The sequence below is a fragment of the Balaenoptera musculus genome, chromosome 16, assembly GCF_009873245.2.
Source record: "Balaenoptera musculus isolate JJ_BM4_2016_0621 chromosome 16, mBalMus1.pri.v3, whole genome shotgun sequence".
Lineage (NCBI taxonomy): Eukaryota > Metazoa > Chordata > Mammalia > Artiodactyla > Balaenopteridae > Balaenoptera > Balaenoptera musculus.
The window spans coordinates 7,224,574-7,245,694 of record NC_045800.1 but is presented as its reverse complement, the minus strand read 5'-3'; the positions used below and the strand labels follow the sequence as shown (position 1 = coordinate 7,245,694).

At 52.3% G+C, this 21,121-nt stretch overlaps 1 protein-coding gene and 1 non-coding gene across 6 annotated transcripts in view; one reads left to right on the top strand and one right to left on the bottom strand.

The window, feature by feature from the left end:
- Positions 1 to 21,121, bottom strand: part of CTBP2 (C-terminal binding protein 2) — a 163,408-nt gene that overhangs the window by 57,705 nt on the left and 84,582 nt on the right. The window lies entirely within an intron of this gene.
- On the top strand, positions 6,901 to 7,007 carry LOC118883154. The gene has a single exon (XR_005016945.1). It is a non-coding gene; the product is annotated as a U6 spliceosomal RNA (small nuclear RNA).

Sequence of the window (21,121 nt, the reverse complement as noted above, 5' to 3'; positions counted from 1 at the left end):
GAACGTCGGAAAGTTTGGAAAGGTCTCATAAAATGCCTGCAGAGGAGCACTGGCCATGGTGAGGTTTGGGGGTGGCCACTCTGTGCCCCAAAGGTCACCTGAAGGTGATGTCTGCAGGCTGTGAAACGCCTGTGCACCCACATCCATTTGCTGTGGTCCAGTGCAGAATAAAAGCTTGGATAACTGATGGCCACTAGGGGCTTGGACCTGGGGGCCACCAAGGCAGGAGCCACCAGGAGACAGCTAACTGGAGGTTATATGTTAAACTTGTGCTAAACTTTAAAACAGTCTATGGAATGGAGGTGGAGGTGCCAGGTGGGGAGTAAAGAAGATTTAACATTTTAAAGGCAACTTTGGATTATTTGGCTTATTCTAACATATATGAATTGCACTTGTATTTAAAGGAATTAGTTGGTTATCAAACAAACAGCTATGATGAGATCTTAAATGCTTAAAAATCTTGATGTGAGTTTTTGTGTTTTTTTTTTATTGCTGCATTGGGTCTTTGTTGCTGCACGAGGGCTTTCTTGGAGTTGCGGTGAGCGGGGGCTACTCTTCGTTGTGGTGCACGGGCTTCTCATTGCGGTGGCTTCTCTTGTTGTTGAGCACGGGCTCTAGGCGCGCGGGCTTCAGTAGTTGCAGCACATGGGCTCAGTAGTTGTGGCTCGCGGGCTCTGGAGCGCAGGCTCAGTAGTTGTGGCGCACGGGCTTAGTTGCTCCGCAGCATGTGGGATCTTCCCGGACCAGGGCTCGAACCCATGTCCCCTGCATTGGCAGGCGGATTCTTAACCACTGTGCCACCAGGGAAGCCCCTGAGATTTCTGAAGATGTCTGCCTCTTGATTTCTTGCAACTGGGAGGCTCTAAATCCTAGACTGGCTACTCGGAGTGTCCACTTTCCTTAGGGGACACAACTGCTTTGCTGTCCTTGTGAGATCCCAGCCCATGTGTCTCTTGACACTGTGCAGTCTGGAAACGTGCAATGGCATGAGCTCTGCAGTCTCGACTCACTCCCAAAGCCAGTGGAAACCACCGGTGAGGGCCCACCTTCTGTTCAAGCCCTTCCCTGGAGCAGGTCCACCCAGAGGAGGCCTGGCGCCCAGCGATGGGGCCCTTTGGCCAGCAGAGGGCACTGTACACCCTGCACGGCCTTCCCGAGGCTGCAGAAACCTGAGCTGCTTTGCCAAGGCTCGCCTTGCTCATCTCAATCCCAACTTGGACTCTGCAAGAACCTGGAGAAAGTGAGACCAGATACCCACAAAAGGAAAGGTCTGAGATGGCTTCAGGATGACACACTGCATGTCCCCTCAATCTCAGGATGCAAAAGGGACAGAAGAGACCTCCAATCTCCCTGAAAGCAACAGGTGTTTAGCCTTAGGAACAGGACCAGCCAAGGGAGAGGAACACAGCGGCTGCCCTCCTGCTGTCTATCTCCTAGGCTGGCAACTGAGGTTCGCCCTTTCAGAGCTGAAGTTCAGGCGCTGGAGAGGCGGGTCACGGAGCAGGGAGGCTCTCAGCCATGGGCTTGGGGTCCTGACCCAAGAAAGGCCATGGGCCACCCTGAAGGATGATTTTCCATTATATCCATGCTTCCTGTGTAAAGATACATCAACGAGGAAGGAGCTACAGTGACGAAAGATGAAACAACTTGGCAGAGACGTAATTTATAAAGAGAGGAAAGGCTTGAGGTGGGCCTGGGCAAAGGGCGTCAGGGTTTCCATTACAAACCACAGCTCCCGGGGCACCACACACACCTGCTTCCCTGGCGATTGCTCAGTTCTCCTCAACCCGGGATCTGTTTGTTGTGAAACATGTATGACCTCAGGATACACAACCTTTTCAGTAGACATTAATTTGGAGAAGAAGGTGGAAAAAACCAGATTTTTCCAACCTTATTCAGGAACTGATTCTGGCCAGTGGCACCGGCTGGGAGGTGGGGCCTTGTCTCCGGGCCCCTGAACCTGAAGGTCGCAACCGTTATGGATGCTGGCCTCTACAGGCCAGGCTGACCACCGCAGAGGGACAGCTGACCTGTCTAGTCTTTTCTGATCACCAAGTTCTAAGAAGCCGACACACTGATGCGGTGAATCAGCTCTCTTCTCCACACCTGCAGGGCACCCAAATGGTTCAGGATGGAGAAGTAAAGGAGGGGCTGGTGCAGTCCATCAGTGCTGAAGTAGGGGACACACACGCCCCATCCAACCCCCACGCCTCCACAGGACCAGCATCCTTTCTCACTACCATTTCAAAGCCAAGGGTGCCATAGCAACAGATGCCACTGGACCACACGGCTTAGTCTTGACCTGACACGGCAGGAGATACCTTTGGAAGGACCCCACACAGAGATCCTGGGGTGGGATTCTGCCTTCTCCAGGAAGCCTTCTGGATGAGCCTCTCTGCCCTTCTTGCCTTGCGTCTGACACCACAAGCCCCTGCCCATCTTGTTCCAAACCACATTAAGTGGAATTCACTTTGACCTCCTGGGGGAGGGTACTCTGTACAGCCCACTTCAGGGTGGACAACCCAGTGAGGCACGTGGGCTACCTGGTGGCCTAGGTGAGGCTAAGAGAGGCCAGCAGGTAAGGCCCAGGTCAGGCTGACAGGAGAGGGGGTTTAAACTGGTCCAGGAGAGATAAAGTTATCATCAATGCGAAGGGACTCTTTGTCTGTTTTCAGAAAGCAAGTGTCCGGAAAGATTATCTCAAACACAAGCAGAAGAGCTCACTCCAAACCTGACCATGTGCCTGAGGGAGTAGGGACCCAGCCTCCCAAGTTCAGTACCGGACAGGTCACATAATCGCCAGTCAAGAACCAAACCCAGTAAAGGCTTCTGAGCAACCCTGCTCCAGACCTGCAGCCTAGCCTGAGGTGCGCAGGCAGGCTGGGAAGAGAGAGCTTCCCAGGACCCGGGCACGACCCTCATGCAGCTCAGCCCGTCACCTCCCAGGTCCCAGGGCATCACTCTAGGGCATGGCAAGGGACGGGAGTGCTCCACGTGCCGGGGGGCGGGGGGCGGGGGGGGGGAGGGGGAAGGGGGCGGCGGCCCATCCTTTATTTCAAGGAGGTGCCGCTGGCACAAAGGCAGACACGCAGGAAAGCCAACTCAGGCCTTGGGAGCAGAGTAATAACTTTGTTTCATGACGACAGATATTCTGCGTCTGGGCCTTTACAAATATCCAAATTCCGTCGTAATGTTTCTGTACAAGGAAAGCCACTGGGCTGTAGCCATGGAGGCATTCAGAAGCCCACAGTTCCCACACAAGAGTTTTCTGGAAATGTGAGGCGGGAATCACACATCCCGAGCTACAGAAAGTCTTTCGATGGAAGAGCGGTTCTTCCCAGACCTTATTTTTTTAACCTGAGTCATAGAAAGGAAAATCTTAATCTTCTATGTAGCTATTTAACAATACGAAATACAACTTGGAGCCATTCATTTCGCTTAACACGGTCTTAATGTGGAGGATGAGGAATGTAACGGAACCCAGGGGGAGGCAGGCTTTGTTCGGATCCACGCCGGCCACCGAGGGGAGCGGGTGGCTGGAGGCCGGGCTGGGGGCTGGGGAGGAGAAGCGGGTGACACTTGTGCGTCACATGATTTCATCTTTGCTGATCAAATTCGAGAAGTAAAGAAGGGAGCCGCTAACTAGCTTCTTTTGTTTTTGTTAATTTCAGGGTATTCCTGAGGTTAAACAGTCTTCTTGAATTATTTCACCTGTTTTACTATGGACTCCTGGCTGGCCTCCAAGGCTTTGGTGGGTAAACGATGCCATTTTTGCATTGATTGCAGCCCCGAATGTTCTGTGCTATGGCTAAAATCTCACTTGGTGCAGAGTGGTTGCTGGAACAGGGGAGAGGAGGCAGCAAAGCTCCCCGTGAGAATTTTCTAGGTGTGACTCCTGTCATGAAAAACTGGATTCTTCACCGACAGGGCGAACACTGGGATGCTTAGGGAGGATGGGGGCACTTGTGAGTACAGTCGCCTGTTTAGACAATTACAGCTGACCGTGTGCTAATGCCCAAGGATCCCCATTTCACATGAAATCCTATTAAAGAACTCCTGACAAGGTGATGGGCATTTAAAAATCTGCTCTGAGCTAACTTACGGGGGCCCCACCAGACCAAGAACAAGATACGGACCAAGAACAGACAGGGGAAGGAGGCTCCAGGGAGTCAGACGTCTGGACACTATGTTCATGTCCCCAGACCAGACAACCCATGGAAACGACACAGGATGACCTTCTGGGGAAAGGCAGGCTCCGGACCGCCCCCCTGCCTGCAGCACCGTGCTCCCTGCCTTACGAGTCCAAACTGCTCGTCGGTGGGCTCAGCGTCAGTATACGGACCCCCAAAGGCCTAACACACATTTTCTACTAGCTGCCCACAGCCATACTGCCTTGTTATGGATTGAATTATGCCCCCCTCCACTGCCCATTATGCTGAAGTCCTAAGCCCCAGTACCTCAGTCACCTTATTGAGACAGAGTCTTTATAGAGGTAATCAAGTTAAACTAAGGCCCTAATCCAAGGTGAGTGGGGGTCCTTCTAAAAAGGGGAAATTTAGACAGAGATATGGACAGAAGACCGCACGAAGACACAGGGAGAAGACGGCTATCTACAAACCAAGAAGAGAAACCTGGAATAGAGCCTTCCCTCCCAGCTCTCAGAAGAAACCAAGCCTGACACCTTGGTCTCAAGATTTCTGCCCTCCAGAACTGTGTGACAGTATATTTCTGTGGTTTAAACCACCCAGTTGGTGGTGCTTTGTTATGAAGCCCTAGCAAACCACGTCACGCCTACTGATGATATTGGGGTGGCCACCCCCAGAAACCCCTCTGGGATCTTGCACCAATGATGCTTAGGGAAGCTCAGGACCGCCTTGGAGGGAAGCCTGGCTGTGGTGAAGAGGCGGCCTCTGCGGGGTGTGATTTGTCATGGGTCCTGGCTTTATTACAGAGCGCCAACTCAAACCACACCCAGCCACGTGCCCCAAAAACGCAACAAATACGGACACGCCCACAGCTGTACCCCAGGGGCTATGGGCCCAACACCAACCTCCTGTAACTCCTGAGGAGTGGCCTCCCGTGAGACAGAGAGACCTGTGTTTTCAAGGGAGAGATACAAAGAAAACTGTCCCAACCGTACTTTGCTTTAAACTGTGTTCTGCTCCCCAAATCCAAAGATTGCTCTGGACACACTGCCACTGTGTCCTCTGCGTTAGCAAAGGGTAGATGTCTCCACCCTGATGCCAGGGGTGGGGAGAAGGGTGGTCCCACACTGCCCTGTCCCTTCTCCTCGGTCAGGCACCGGCGGACCATGCTTCCGAGGAGGCGGGAATCTGCCCAGGAGTCCGCACGGCCCCTCGGGATGCCAGCACGCAGGTGACTAGGCTGTGCCTTGAGCACCAGGGTCTGAGTGATAACAGGCCAGCGCGAAGCTCCCTTAGGGATCTGAATTCCATCCACAGTGACAAGATGTGTCTCTCCTTCAGAGTCAGGGACCCTGGACTCAGGCTGGACACTGTGACTCTAATGGGCTCCGTTAAAGCTGTGCTGGGGCAGCCTGTACCTCTCCACGCCTCCTCAGGTCCTGGGAAACTCCGAACGGAGGTCGCTTCTGACTATATGAACACACACAACCCAGCATGCAAGTGGGAGGATCCCCTGTCTGTGAGGCAGGGGCGCTGGCCAGGGGTGCCCTTCATGCCTAGGGGTGCTCAGCAACACGAGGGACCAAGGACCCAGCACAGGACACGACACTGCGCAGGACTCCCACGACGGCAGCAGGGGCATGTCTCTGTGACTCACCCAGCTCCCGCAGGGGGTACCCAGACCCAGAACCCCGGTGACGTGTCAGCTCTGCACAGCACCCCACTGCTGGCATAGGGGCACCCAGGGAACAGTGGGGAGGGGGTGTGAGTTGTCAGGGGTCCATGGAGGATTTCAGAGCCACGACTGTTCCTAAGAGGCCTATGACCTGCCCCCTCTCTGCTTGGGGCAGATTCCATCCTTGCTATGGAAGCCAGAAAAAGAATCAACACACATGGCCCCCAGCGATCCCCACCTCTTGGTATCTGTGTCCTGTGTACTCTCTGTTTCTAACAAACAGACTTGATAACAACAACAGGCAGGTGGGGTGGGGTGGGGGGGCTGCGACATTGCCGTCTTGGGCATCTCCCCCAACCCCGGGATCCAGCTGCCATCTTGTGGGCTGCTTCGTGGAGAGGCCCAAAGAACTGAGGTGGCCACTGAGGACCAAATCCACCAACAACCACCTACGTGACCTCCTCCAGCTGTGCCTTCAGGGGAGGTATCAACTCAGGCTGACACCCTGACGGCAACATGAGAGACCCTGGCCAGGGCACCGAGCTGAGCTGTGTTGGGTTCCTGACCCTAGGAAACTCTGAGGTATGGTTTTGCTGTCCTAAGACTCTAAGTTTTGAGGTAGTTTGTCACACAGTAATAGACAACCCAGTCTAATAAATTTACCGTAGTCACCGATATGGTCAGTTCAACAGGAAAGACCAAAACGGTGATACATTTGTACTGCAATGGTGCCAAGTTTCTATTACCTACAGGACAGAGAATGCTAACAAAAAGCCGTCTAAATGCTGTAAATCCTCAGCTGCCCACGCTGACACGAGGTGTGTCTGTGACGTATCCAGCTCTGCAAACTCTAGGGCAAAAACTCCATTCTCCGCAGCTCAACCATGCCCACTGGAGAACGGAAAGTCTGCTGTGATTTTCACTTACCCCAGATGCTTCAGTAAATTCCAGGGCTGCGCTCAACGCACAGAGTTAACTAGGGCACCTTGGGGTCTCCACTCCAACTCATGCACACCCATAAATACGGGACATTAAAAAGCTCTATCCAAGACAGGGCCCCACGTTAAGAATGTAGCCTTCGTGCTCACTTCGGTAGCACATATACTAAAACTGGAACGATACAGAGAGGATTAGCATGGCCCGTGTGCGAGGATGACACACAAATTCGTGAAGCGTTACATATTTTTAAAAATGAAACTATTTCTCTGGATCAAGTCAAATAATAAAGAGAAAAAAAAAGAAAAAAAGGAATGCAGCCTTCAAGGCCACCCTCTGCATGGGAATGCACTGGATAAACAGGCCCTCTTGCTTTCTTGTTCTTAAAAGTCCTTGAACTGCAACTACTATTTAAGTTGAGCTACCCGAATCAGAGGAAAAAGGAGGCAGGTAACATGAAAGGCAGTCGGCAAAGAGTTTCAGAGTTTCCTGCCATGTGAAAGGGCAGAGGGGAGCTTAGATACCAGCAAGCCTGCCCGGAATCCAAGGGGCACAAAAGGCATGGGGCGTAACACACACGCGCGCGCACATACACACGTCCACGTAGGCTCGCGTGGCCCGTGGTGGTTTCTTGGAACCATGGCATTTCTGGAACATTCTGCCTCCCTCACAGATAGACAGCCCGAGACTCAACTCCTAGCTTGTATTTCTACTCACCCCCTACAACTCCCAGGTCACCCCAGCCGCTCTACAGAGGCATTGTTGGTGCAAAAATCCGGAAGCCCAGGAGTCGGCTCCAGGCACACCAGCCAGGTAGAAAGCAGGCCTATGTCGTGTTTAGCCACACCCCCAGTCCTGAAGCACATCTAACACGCCCAGCCCCTTCCCGGGGGAGCCCCCAGCCCTGAAAGAGGAAGCAGCCCCGTAAGGAAGCCAAGACACAGTTGAGCCAAACAGAGAAGGGAAAGCTGGTCGGTAAACTCACCAAAGTCCAGAGGGAAAGGGACCCAGCCCTCGGCAGGGCTCCTCGGAGGAGTGGGACTGGGTCTGTGCGGGGGGGCCTCCCACTGTACAGTTTTCACCCCCACGTGTTAGTTTAACAGCAGCTACACTCACAGAGCGCCTGACGCGTGGCAGGTACGGCTCCAAGTGCTCACCTAACATGCACACCAATAGCCCGAAAACACGGTCTGCTGCCCTGAATTCAACAACTAAGGTGTCCACACTGCGGAGAACACACCCCGCACAATTACTCATCTTGGTGACCACACCTGCTCTGGGCGAGGCTTCGAGCAAGCCCCCAACATCCCAGGTGCTCACAGGACAGAGGTGCAACCCTCACCCCGGGCACCTTCAGAAGAGTGAGCCCAGAGGAAGCCCAAACCCTTTCAGATAAAGTCACAACCCAGGGCTCCAAGAAGTCGGGGACCATGGCTCAAAACCCCTTCTCTCCTGGATCTACTCTCTATGTCAGTTTTGTGTAAAGGCCAAAATACCAACACCGTCTTCCTGCCTCCAGAACAGATCCAGCCTCTGGTCAGATGGTGGTCTGCTGTCTTGGACGAGGGGTGTCAGCTACAGAAACTTCCATGGGCCTGGGTCCCCCAGTTTGATCCCTGCCAACCCCGCCACAGGGAACGGCTTGTCCAGGTCACCGGGGAGGTGTACGTACTGGGGACCTGCCTCCCAGTCACGCTGTGGCCCCTGATGCAAAGCCTGAAGATTCTGGAAGGCTCCCTCCAGGGACGTTTTGGGTCCTTCACTGCATTTTTGGTTGGTGAGTCTCCGTTACACCCTTTGGTGGAAGCCATTGCTGCCCTCTGTGGATCCGCCAGGCTCTGTGGGATCCAGGGTGGGCTCAGCTCCCCCCAGCAGGTCCGGGGACAGAAGAGAGAGGGGCTGAAACAGGAGGCGGAGTGTTCTTAGTCTCAGAGGGGAACTCAGCAAGGGTTAAATGGATTTTTAGAAACAAAACTTATGAAAATGGCCTCAATACAATTTGATGAGGTCAGCGAGTAGAGAGGCCTAATGACACTTGTAAGAAAAAACATCTGTCGGTGTCGAAAGGTCGGCAGGAAGTGAGTGGGACTGACGTGGCTCTGATTGGCCAGACCAACACTCCTAGAAAGAGAGGCACATGGCTTAACTTAGCCCAGAAGAACAAAAAGCCCCTTTCAATTGTCCTCTGACCAGCCCCGCCCCCCTCTAAACAAGAGGCCAACCCCCCCGAGCTCTGAAATCCATCCAGGACCCTGGCTGGCAATTAGCTCTTTGTTCACTCACTGATCAGCCGCCGCGGCCAAAATATTCCTGAAGAAGCAGTAATCTTTAGAGAATGATGTTCTTCCAAAATCCCCAGTTTTACTTTTTGGTTAGAAAACAACGTGGGTCAGTTGAATGGCAAATGTTTCAATAAATCCATCATCGCAAAAACAAAAACAAGAGGTTTCTTTGGAAAAACAGGAAGTCTTGGTACATAACATGCCTTAAAATAGGGCCAAGTTCATTTGTTGACAAAACCCCAGCCTCCAAAGCCTCTTGGTCTAATCTGTCCAGATCCAACATACCCCCAATTCCTCCTCAGGACCGTGTCCTGTTCCCTCGGGTGACAGGCTGGCGTGGCCTTTGTTGCTCTGACACAGGGCATACAGGGCGGGCCGGCAGGCCCGCTTCCTGTCCCCAAGCTCCAAGGAGGGTCTCGGGAGGGGCCGGTCGCCGGCCAAGCCGCTTGCAGGAACCAGGCCTGGTGCTTTTCATGAATTGGGGGCCCGTTTCAGGCTTCTCATCGGAATGGCATAAAACGTGGAGGCTTTCTGGAATTAGCGTTCTGTTCATCCTTTATAGTCAGTTACAGAGCTGGGTTACACAGAAGGCCTGACTGTTGGGCAGAAACTCCCGGGTTATTACCCGAACTTAACCCCTGGGCAGCGGGCAGAGAGGCAAAGAGGGTGCCTGGCTTCATCCACGTCTGAAAGATAGAGCCTCTTTCTTCTTCCAACCAGGCAGAAAAGGAACCAGGAATTTACCGTTTCCATTCTTCCCAAAGACACCCACTTTAAAGAGGACAGGCACAAGAAAACTTTCAAAGAAATGTACTGAAAGTTCTGCGATTGACAGATACAGCTATCCCCATGCGTGAAACAAAACCCACATTTATACACATACTGCTGTGTCTAGAAGGCCCCTCCCATATGCCAGGCCTTGCCCACTACAGCCAACTCCATTCCTTTCCCACTAATTTCTGCCTTTTCTTTACTAACCACCAAGCACCAGGAGGACTGTACGAACACAGCACAGTGTGAGCGCGTATCATAGTTACACCATTGTTAAAACGCGAAACCACACAATGCGTACAGAAAGATCACAGAATCAAGTCAGCCAGATTCTCAGAGACATTACCACCACCAGCACACTCCGTGTCCCAAGGTCCGCTGATCTTCTACAACCTTCAAAATGTTTCTTTACTGCTAGGGAAGGCAGAAGAAGGTTTTGGCATGTTATAGTTATATAAAACTGTCTGGTATATTGCATTAAGTAACTTTTCTACATAGCTGCTAACCCAAAGATGATTTTTTTTTTAAGTCCAGGCTTAAGTAGAAAATGCTAGTTGTTTTGGGATTCTGGTGGATTCTGCTGGTTTATGGAGAGGAAACTTGCTGCTGGTCCATGAAGATGAGGAGGCATGCAATCGCACATAAGAAATGAGAATTTAAAATTCAGTCTCGGGGCTTCCCTGGTGGCGCAGTGGTTGAGAATCTGCCTGCCAGTGCAGGGGACACGGGTTCAAGCCCTGGTCCGGGAAGGTCCCACATGCCGCAGAGCAACTGAGCCCGTGTGCCACAACTACTGAGCCTGTGCTCTAGAGCCCGCGAGCCACAACTCCTGAGCCTGCGTGCCACAACTACTGAAGGCCGCACGCCTAAAGCCCGTGCTCTGCAACAGAGAAGCCACCACTATGAGAAGCCCGCTCACTGCAACTAGAGAAAGCCCGCGTGCAGCAACAAAGACCCAACGCAGACAAAAAAAAAAAAAAAAAAATTCAGTCTCAGGTATGTGGCCAGCTGTAGTGAAAAATGGGGGGAAACAGAATACATAACTTTGAAAAAATAATGTGATTTACATACATTTTAGTTTGGACCCAAGACTTGCCACCATGGATCCATCCTGATTCACAAAATCCTGGACCCTAAGACAGTGCCAGCCAACCGTCCTGAGGGCGCCGATGCTGGAGGGAACCCTGCGAGGGAGGGGCCCTCCTCTCTGATGTCCTGCCCTGCCAGCTGGGGAGAGGTTTCCAGGGGTCAGAGAATTTGCCAGCCTCTGGGCTCACCAGCAGCCTGAGAGCTGCAGAACCAGGAAAGGATGCATTTGGGAGCCCGTGTGGGGTCGGACTTTGCTGCACTCCTGGGGGAGACACGTAGGATGAAATGGGGTTCCGGATCCAAACAGGCTTGCCCAGAGGCCTCACAGGTGAACCACAAGGCTGTCACCCCCCTGAACACGCTCTACTGCCTGGGCTCCACCCACCCTTGGGTCCTTCCTCACCAGGGGCCAAAGGCAGGGAGGCCTCTTCCTCATAACGGAAGAGCTGCTGTACGGCGGCCGCCGCGAACCACTTACCCAAGTCACTCTTCTGCGGAGTGAACAGTATGGAGAATTTGAACATATGTGACAGCACGCAGCTGATGCACACAAGCTTTCCACGCAGCCATTTATTTTAGGGCCTCGTGTGCTATTTTTACGCTCCACCGAAACACTGCCAAAGGAATCCACAAAGGAAAACGAGTACGCTGGAGCCGCTCTGGCTTCTCCGGCTTCACCCTTTTACAAAACGAACCAGCAATGCATGCTATCTGCTGCCTTCTCGGAGACAAAGGTCATAAAATAAGTCATTTGAAATTATTTGAGTTCAAGTACTTTTTTTTTTTTTTTTTTTTTTAAGAAAAGGTCACAAGTGGCCTTTAAATGGAAATGCAATTTTCTTACTCAGCACCACTGGCTGTGATATTCTGTGTGTGTGTGTCACAGCCCACCTGCAATACTGGTTCTGAGCAAGTGACCAACTTGAAACTCCCCTGTGGAAAGAAGTGGCCATGCTTAGGGAAAAGGAAAAGTTCTGGAGCCGTGATCTCTGCCTGCAATTATGTGCAGGGCAGTCACGCAGAAGGACTGAATGTATCCTGTGTGGGCAGAACCGTGACCAAGAGGGTGAGGAAGCCAGAAGAGATTTCAGATGGATAAAGAAGTTTCTCACAGTTAAGGAAGGGCTGCCCCTGGATGTGAACCACGCTCCCCTCCCCCAACCCAGGGGGCAGAGTCTAGTCCAGGACTGTGGCGCCCGGTCAGGAGACCCCCTTGAGCAATGGGGGCAGGGGTGCGCAAAGGTGAAAGGGGAGGACGTTCCGCCTCACACCTGTAGATGTGTCTTCCCTGTTCTAGAACCTTCTGGCCTGCCCCAGAGGTGTGCCCAAGGGCACCCCACGGCCAGCCCCCTACTGGATCCAAGTTCCCCGAGGCCCTCGGAATTCTGAACTCTCATGGGATTCCTGTGGAAGCAAACAGCCCTGGTATGTGCCATTTTATTTTCACTCAAAACATCCTTCCTGGGACCATCCCAATAAGCTGAGCATACTATTTTCAACTAAGGCCTTGGCATTGTCTAGGAATGTTTTCAGGACTAAGTAAATTGCTAAAGCAAACATCTTATTTTTGTCTCCTAGGACAGCCAAGCAGGGTAAAAATATTTCCTGCCGGGACTTCCAGTGGAACGGCCCCCTCTGGTGGAACCGTCTGACCAGACACTCCATTCAGGGAAGATGCTCTCACTCTGGACGCGGGGTGCAGGGCACCCACTCGTTCCTTGGGGGTGGTTCCTGCTTCCGGTGCCACCCCCAGCAGCCCAGGGAAGGATCCCTCTCCTGCTGGCTCCCAGACCCGAGGCACAGCCAGTGTTTGAAACCAAACACCAATTCTCTTTATGTCTGCTGGAGAAGATACACCCCAGTCCTTGCCGGGGTGGCCTGGAACTCAGCCACCTGGTGACAGGGGCGTGGGAGAGGAGAAGACGGTCCACAAAAGCAGAGCAGTGAGGCCCGACACCCCCCAGCCAGTAGCAGTGGTGAGCTGGCAGCGCAGGAGGAGCTGAGGCTGGCACACCTGGGCTCCACGCACACCGCGGCGGGTCCTGGGCCCCTCGTCGTGGCCACTGCAACTGTTAGAAGCATCACCGGGGGCAGAGCTGGACCAGTCTCCACACGTTCCTGGTGCTGTTCTCGGCACTCTGCATGCATTAACTCCTTCTTGCCAACAGTCTCAGGAAATAACGTTAGTAGCATTATCTAAAATGACAAAGTAGAGGCCCAGAGCAGAGAACAGCTTTGCTCAAGAGCCAAAGCTACTGGGAACGGTGGACCCTGGGCCCAGTCAGGCTCTAGCCACACACACAGGCCTCTGTAGCAGAGCCAAAACTCACCTGCACCTGTTAGTATTTTCAAAGGGCTGGGTCAGGGGACAGCTGAGGCCTGCGGTCTACACCCCTCAGCTCTGGATAATCAGAAAGAAGGTGGCCCCAAAGGGGGAGGGGGGCCACAGGAGTGGCTCATCAAGGTCACAAACTGTTCAATTTTCTTTAGGCTCCATAATGCTAGTATTGCTATATACGCTATTATTGCTGTATTTTTAAACGAAGGGGTCCTTACCTTTTAGGAATATAAACTGGAAACATTTATTGATGCCAGGAAATGATGGCGAGGATCTGCTTTAAAAGGTGGGATGTGGGGAGTGCACAGGAAATGAGACTGGCCCTTAGCTGCTAACTGCCCAAGCTGGCTGATGGGGACGTGGGTGTCCGGTACACAATTTTCTCTGCTTTTGTGGATCTGAAGTTCTCCATCTGTACAATGGGGACAGTGTCACCCACTGTGCAGAGCGGCTGTGGGGACCGTGGACGGTGAAACACATGCTCGGCACGCAGGGGAGCTTGATAAAGGCAGCCCTGCCGTGGTGGTTATGAGTAGTAACAAGGAAGGCTGGGCACCCTGCATTTTCCTGGCGGCCCTCAGGGCAGCGTGGTAGACAGCTGTGCTCGGATGATGTCCTGGGCTCCAGAGAGCAGGCCAGGCCCCTGCAGGACAGAAGCCTGGCGCAAAGGACGTCCCCTGCTGCAACGCTGAGCGTCCCACACCGGCGTCGGCCTCCAGCTGGACGTTCACCACCACGGAACAGCGCTAAACTGCCAATACGGGCTGAGCCCAGACAGAACAATGAGCAGATTATCCCATCATTCTCCTCCTTGGGAAGAGATCTGGAAAGCTGATCACGTGTCACGCCGAGCACATCTTTATTTCTGACGTGGAACTAGGGTGGAGGATTGCTCGAGTGGGTAGAAACATCGTGCCTAAGAAATTCACGTGACTTGCTAGTCAGTAAGCCACGTGCATGGGCGTCACACGCGCGTCACACGCCCATCACGCCCATCACGCCCCAGTGAGGAGCAAATGTCTGCGCGCAGCCTGGCTCTGGCCACACGAGGAACTAGTAAGAGGCAGTGAGCGCACCCAACACGGCAGCTCCCTGGGCAGCCCTCAAAAGGAATCCTTCCTCACGGAGGCGACCCTGTTAAGTTCCTCTCAACACACGTAAAACTGGGGTAAAAATCTAGGCCCTTGGCTCCCCGCCAGGAGTAAAAATTAATTGCCACATAAAATTGCTGATTCCTACCAAATGAAGCTCTACGATTTATCAACTCCTGGATGGCACAAACTCAATAGTGGTTTAACTACATCACCTGAGTTATTGCTGTGTTTTGTATCAGTGACAGCTTTACTGGGAATGAAAGTTTTGCAAATTCATTCACGTAGGACAAACTTCCAAAGTAAACAAAGGCCCTAAGCAGACACAGCCCCCCTGCAGCTGTGTCACACAGATTCTCGAAGCCAGAGGGTGTCTGGAAGGACAGTTTTCCCAGCACAGGCTTGGAGTGGGAACCCAGGGTGTGCGCCTGCACCAGGACCACGCCCCACCCCCTCCCAGGGGCGCTGCCCTCTGGCACCCTGAACCCTCAGCACCCTGACATTGAGAACCCAGCGAAATATTTCATTATCCAACTCCACCGAACTGTAGGAACCCAGGTATTTAAAATGCATGGAGATAAACCATTGCCAATTGCTTTTTTATTTTCAGCAGGGGCAATAAATCTATAAATAGCTTATATGGTGGAGCAGACCATTAGATGAAAACCAACGCTGCGAAAACCAAATGGTAGCAACACCAGGCTCTTCCTTGTCCCAGGTTCAGTTACTTCCTGTGGGTCCGGGTATACCCACTACTTTGTGGGTTATTATTACTGCCTTTCTCGCCTAATCCCACACTTGTTGGACCACAATGGGTTGGTCTTCTTCTAATTTGAATCGGGCCAGACACAAACAGGTAAATTACTTTCCAGTTTCCACCATCAGTGGAACATGCAAGCACTTCTTCCAAATGCCTCAAAGTGAGGCCTTTGGAGAAAAACAACTTTGGGGTCATGCTTGGGGGAAGAGGGTTCTCAAGGAGAACACTGTAAGAGTCACTGATCCTTCTTCAAAGAGCTTGAAAGCTCTCACTCTCGAGAGAAGCACCCCAAATTAAATTCAAAAATTTAAGTTACATTAAAAAACACCAGTGTCAGGACTTCCCTGGTGGCGCAGTGGTTAAGAATCTGCCTGCCAATGCAGGGGACACGGGTTTGAGCTCTGGTCCGGGAAGATCCCACATGCCGCGGACCAACTAAGCCCATGAGCCACAACTACTGAGCCCAACACGCCGTAACGACTGAAGCCCGTGCTCCACAACAAGAGAAGCCACCTCAATGAGAAGCCCGTGCACCACAACGAAGAGTAGCCCCCGCTCGCCGCAACTAGAGAAAGCCCGCATGCAGCAATAAAGACCCAACGCAGCCAAAAATAACTAACTAACAAAAAACCCCACCAGTGTCACAACCCACTGCATTAGCAGGCTTTGTTTAATCTCTGTCTATATTCAGAACGGAGGCTCTGAATCCATTTTAGAATCTTATTCTTAAGGAGACAGCGAAACAAAAAAGCAGAGGCTGGGGGCTTCCCTGGTGGCGCAGTGGTTAAGAATTCACCTGCCAATGCAGGGGACACGGTTCGAGCCCTGGTCTGGGAAGCTCCCACATGCCACGGAGCATCTAAGCCCGTGCACCACAACTACTGAGCCTGCGTTCTAGAGCCTGCGAGCCACAACTACTGAGCCCAAGACGCCGCAATGACTGAAGCCCGCGCGCCTAAAGCCCGTGCTCCACAACAAGAGAAGCCACCTCAATGAGAAGCCCGCGCACTGCAACGAAGAGTAGCCCCCGCTCACCGCAACTAGAGAAAGCCCGTGTGCGGCAACAAAGACCCAACACAGCCAAAAATAAATAAATAAAATAAATAAATTTATTTTTAAAAAAAAAGAGAGGCTGGTTTCCCGAAAAATCAGGGAAGTTAATAGTATCCAGGCTGTTGATTTTTCCCTTTTCTGGCGGCTCCAATTTGTCCCTTTGCCACTCTCAACCCCTCCTTGCCCATGTAGTGAGGAAGCTGGGATGCAGCCCGGGTTTGCGGTCAAGGTCACAGGAAGAAGAAAAGAATGAAAACTTTCTGGTTCGGTCACTTGGCTCAAAGCTGGTTTTGTTCTTTTCTTCTTTCTTGGCCAAGTTTTGCGTATTTAGGGTATTACTTTCACAAGCTTCCCCACCTCACTGGTTTTAGCACTGAGCAGAGGATATTCTCTAGCGATTATCCTCCAGTCCAACACCCCCCAAAGGTAACCACAACTGTTTCATGTGCAACAGGAAATGCTCTGAGGACGTGAAGGCACCTCGGAGCGGTGACGGAATGTTTGCCAGCAGAAATACATCGAGCTGTCCCCGGTGTCATGGGCGGGGAGCCGCTCGCTACATAAACTGTGGATCAATCAGGAGGCGGCTTCACAGAACACCCAGGGATCTCACCGATTCAGCGGCTGGCGGGGGAAACCGGGTCTCACGTTAACACAAACAAAATGCACATGAAAAGCCACTCTCCCTGCCACGAGCTACAATCTGGAATGTTCTTTGACCCTGCTGTCTGATCCTTCTAGGAAGGCCAAGCCATCATCAGAACCCACATGGAAACCCTGCAGCTGTGGGACTCTGCTGAGCTCACAACTCCACAGGGCCCGCTGCCCCGATGATGATTCACTGGGGGGGCAGTTCAGATTTACACACTTCTCTGTGGGCATAATCATACTTTTTTAAAAGTTAAAAACAATCCAAGGGAGAGTCCACATTTTAATTCAACTCATACCTGGCTGTCAAGTAACTTCAGCAAAAATACAAGAAGAAACCACTGCCACGAGGCTACTGGTCTCACCGCTGTCTCCCGGAAGCCCCCGGGGGGAGATTCAGGCCAGAGGAGCTGAACAACGGAGCTGATCCAGTTAAAGGATGCCACATCCACGCCCCTGGGCAACCAGCTGCCTGGGTTTTAATTCTGTGGATCCTGAGCTGTGAACTAAGTGGGGGCCCAGAGAAAACGGGGAGCAAAGTTAGACGAGGCTCGCACGGCAGTAGCACCTGCTGGCTCTGTGGGCAGCCCCAGTGGAGATGAAATCCTCTGAGGCTTAAGACTCAAGGTAACGTTCATTCAGCCTCCATCTGAAGAAGGGGAGGTCCTTTTTTTTTCCTCCTCTAGATATTTGGTCCTGCCTGGCTTGCTGAGTAAGGCTGTGAGAAAAGGGTCATCAGCCACCTGACTCCGAGCTCCCTCTAACATCCAGGCTGACAGAGGGACGTCAGAGCCCTGAGCCTGCACTGCAGCCTGCATTAACATGCAGCGGCTGGGCACAGCTGGCCGCCCCTCTACCAAGCAACGGGCCAAGACCCCACCCGAGCAGAGCACCACCAGGACCGGCACGACAGTCTGCAAACCTCACGTCAGAATGTTCTCTGCCCTGTCAGTTGTTACCAGGTGCACACGTGGTGCTGGACGGTGCTGGGTAGACAGGATGAGGAAGCAGGGCACCCTGCCCTTGGGGTGCAGTTCAAGGGGGAGGGAGATACGGGAAAGGGCCCTAGAAAGCGTGGTGACGCTGCTATGCATGTGGGTGTGGGGGACTGGAGGGGCTGGGGGGGCGCGGTCTGGGGACAGGCAAGAAACGTGGACGGCCTCCGGGTGCCACCTCTTCTGTCCACGACTGGAGGTCCGAATGGTGGAGGAGGGTGAGTCCTGAGCACAGGGAGGAGAGAAGCCTGACTCTCGCCACTTACTGGCGAGCTGTGTGACCCTGTCTCCTGAGCCGTCCACTCCTTGGTTCCTTATCCATCAAAGGAACAATCTCTCCGGGATTTCAACAACATAACAAGGAAGGGTCTGATATGTAGCGGCCTGCAGTAACACCTCACTTAGGCCTCAGGGTGACCTGAGGGGATTCCAGGAGCTTCCAGAAGAGACCACTCTGTGCCTGTGAACAATGTCCACGGTCAGTAAGCAGTGACTGGCCTCTACCTCCCTGGACAGTCTTTCGGACTCCATGGGAAGTCAGTGATGAACTGAACACCAGCAAGGCCATTGAACTCCTGTAAGTCCTCGTACCCAGGCAGTGGCGAGGTCAGGCCCAGCCCACACCGAGGTCTGAGGGACGGCATTTTGCACCCATGTGCACCCACTCCATGGGGCAACTCATCACCTGCTGGCACAGTTCTACCTTTAAAGCATTCTTCATTTAGAAAGTACACAAGAAATGGTTCCCACACAACCCATAACCCAGGCTACTCCTGAGAAAACCATCAGACAAACCACAACAGAGGGACAACTCCACAAAATACACAACCACACGCCTCAGAACTGCCACGGTCATCAAGAATAAGCAAGGTGTGAGACACGGTCACAGCCAAGAGGGGCTGAAGGAGCCACGATGACTAAATGCCACGTGGTGTCCTGGATGGGGCCCTGGGACAGAAGAAAGATGTCAGGTAATCTGGATAAAGGTCGGACCTCAGTGAGTAACATATCAATATTGGCTCATTAATTGCAACAAATGTACCATACTAACGTGAGATGTTAGGAATAGGGAAAATGGTGCGGGGTAAGTGGGAACTCTATGCCATCCCCCAACTTTTCTGTAAATCTAAAAGCGTTCTAAAAAACAATGTTTGTTTAAAAAGGAAAAAAACTGCTTCCATATGTGCCTCAAATTTCTCACCATCTCAACACTTGCCCCGTGTTTTAGCCACCAAAATACGATGCATGTGTCCTAAAACACAGAGCAGACCTTGGGCAGGGGCACCGCTTGCCTTCCCTGTCCCGGGTCACCTTGGCCTCACCTTGGAAGCCACCAAGTGCAGGGTCAGCCCCCAGGAGCCAGCGAGCTGCAGGCCCCATCAGCGTCCGACAGGTGTCTGGTCAGGCCTTACACCGCCCACTCGCTCAGGACCCACACATCAGCGACGCTGCTACCCTAGCAGGGGGCCGCCTGCTACCCCTGACCACCAGGTGCGTCTCACCTCAGCAAAGGAGCAGAAAAAAAAAGTGCTGGTAACAGCTGCCGTCATCTACAAGGCTGCCCCACCGACCCGACGGCAGGTGATCTGGGCCGCTTTATGGCAGAACCAGGGTCCTGCCCCAGTGACCTTCCTGGTGCGTGGAGGACATTTCTGTCTGTCCTGTCCACCAGTGTTCCCTGGGCCCCTGCTGGGCAGAGGGCAAGCACCACAGAATGACTATCCCCAAATTCAGGCATCTGAACTTTCATCTGCATTTACAAAAAACAAAACAAAACAAAAAAAACCTATGCACAGAAGGAGTAATAGAAACCAAAGGAAACGGTTAATTTGCACATACAACCCCTCCATCCTTCTTCTCTCAAAACAATAAGGTGCTAATTTAGGGTGTAAAGAATATGTTACGTACATTTTAAATAACTAAGGTTTAGTGATCAATGAAAATGAGAACTTTCCTCCTAAAAGATAGGCTATAAGCTTCAACGGCGCATGAAGCACAGTAAGAAGTAAGCATCAGAGGGTCCCACGCTCCCCTCTAGATGGTGCTGAGAATGCCCAGCGTCCTGGACTGAAGAGCGCAGGCTCCCATGGCTCAAGGGCCCTGGCCCCGTAGCTATCCTGGCTCCTCAGATCGGCTGGAGGAGCCGTGCTGGGTGCCACCAGCCACCACCCCCCCCCCACACACACACATAGAAGGGGACCTGAGCCATCGCTCTCGGGCCCCGAGGGCCCAGGCCCTGCAGGAGGAAGAAGTCTGGGACTATCCAGGTTTCGGGGAGGTGTTCATCACATCACCAACTCCCTCGCCACTTGGAGGCCAGGCTCCCTTGGCCCACAAGGGAGCCCCCGGGCCTGCACTTCTCTGTGACCCCAGTTCCCCCTCAGCCAACACACCAGGCCGGTCTCTTTCTGCACGAGGCTCAGGTTTCCTCTGGACTCCACTGCTTGACACTGGACGATGCATTTCATCTCTCTGTTCCCCAAGAATGAAATGGAGTGATGCCCATGAAGGGCCTGGGCAGAGCGGGTGCCCACCAGCCTCCCCGCAAACAGCTGCAAGGGCGGTCCCTTCCACTCAACTGTCCCATGACCGAGGCTCCCCGGTCCCCTGCTTTGTCACCGAGTGGTGGCCTCTCCCGCGAGTTGGGGCCCTTCTGCCGGCAACACCAGCACCGCAGACCGATGACATCACAGTTTTGTAAGGTTTTAAATTCCAAAATCAGAATCAGGGTAAGTCTCATCTACAAAACATCAACAACAATGAGTTTCACCCAGCACGTCCTTGCTCAAAGTTTCCATGTAGGCAATTCTATTTTCCAGTATTAAATTCCTAAGCTACGACATGGTCACTTCTGTTTGTTTTGCTATTTAATGAGGAAATGGAGACTTTTGCTGACTAAACCTCCTTTTTAACAGAGATTTTCACAGAGAATATTTTGGTTGCCTGCTCCCCTGATACCCACCCCCCTCCAGAAGTTGAACAGAAACCAAAGATGTGTAATTATTTCCTTTACTGCATTATTAAAAATAGACAAAAACAAAATAAAACACAAAACACCCTGAGGAATTGAGTGCTATAGAGAGATAAAAAGTTACCCTCTCTAAATGAACTATGGACTTTTACTTAAGAATAATGTATCAATATTGGTCCATTAATTGTAACAAATATAGCACACCAATGTCAGGTATTAATGATGGGGAAAACTGGGTGCAGGGCATATGGGAATCTTGGTATTATCTTCTCAATTTTTCTGTAAATCTAAAACTTAAAAAAATATCAAGGTAAAATAGACTTAAAAACATTCCAATCAAAGGAAAAAAAAGTTGCCCGCTCTCCCT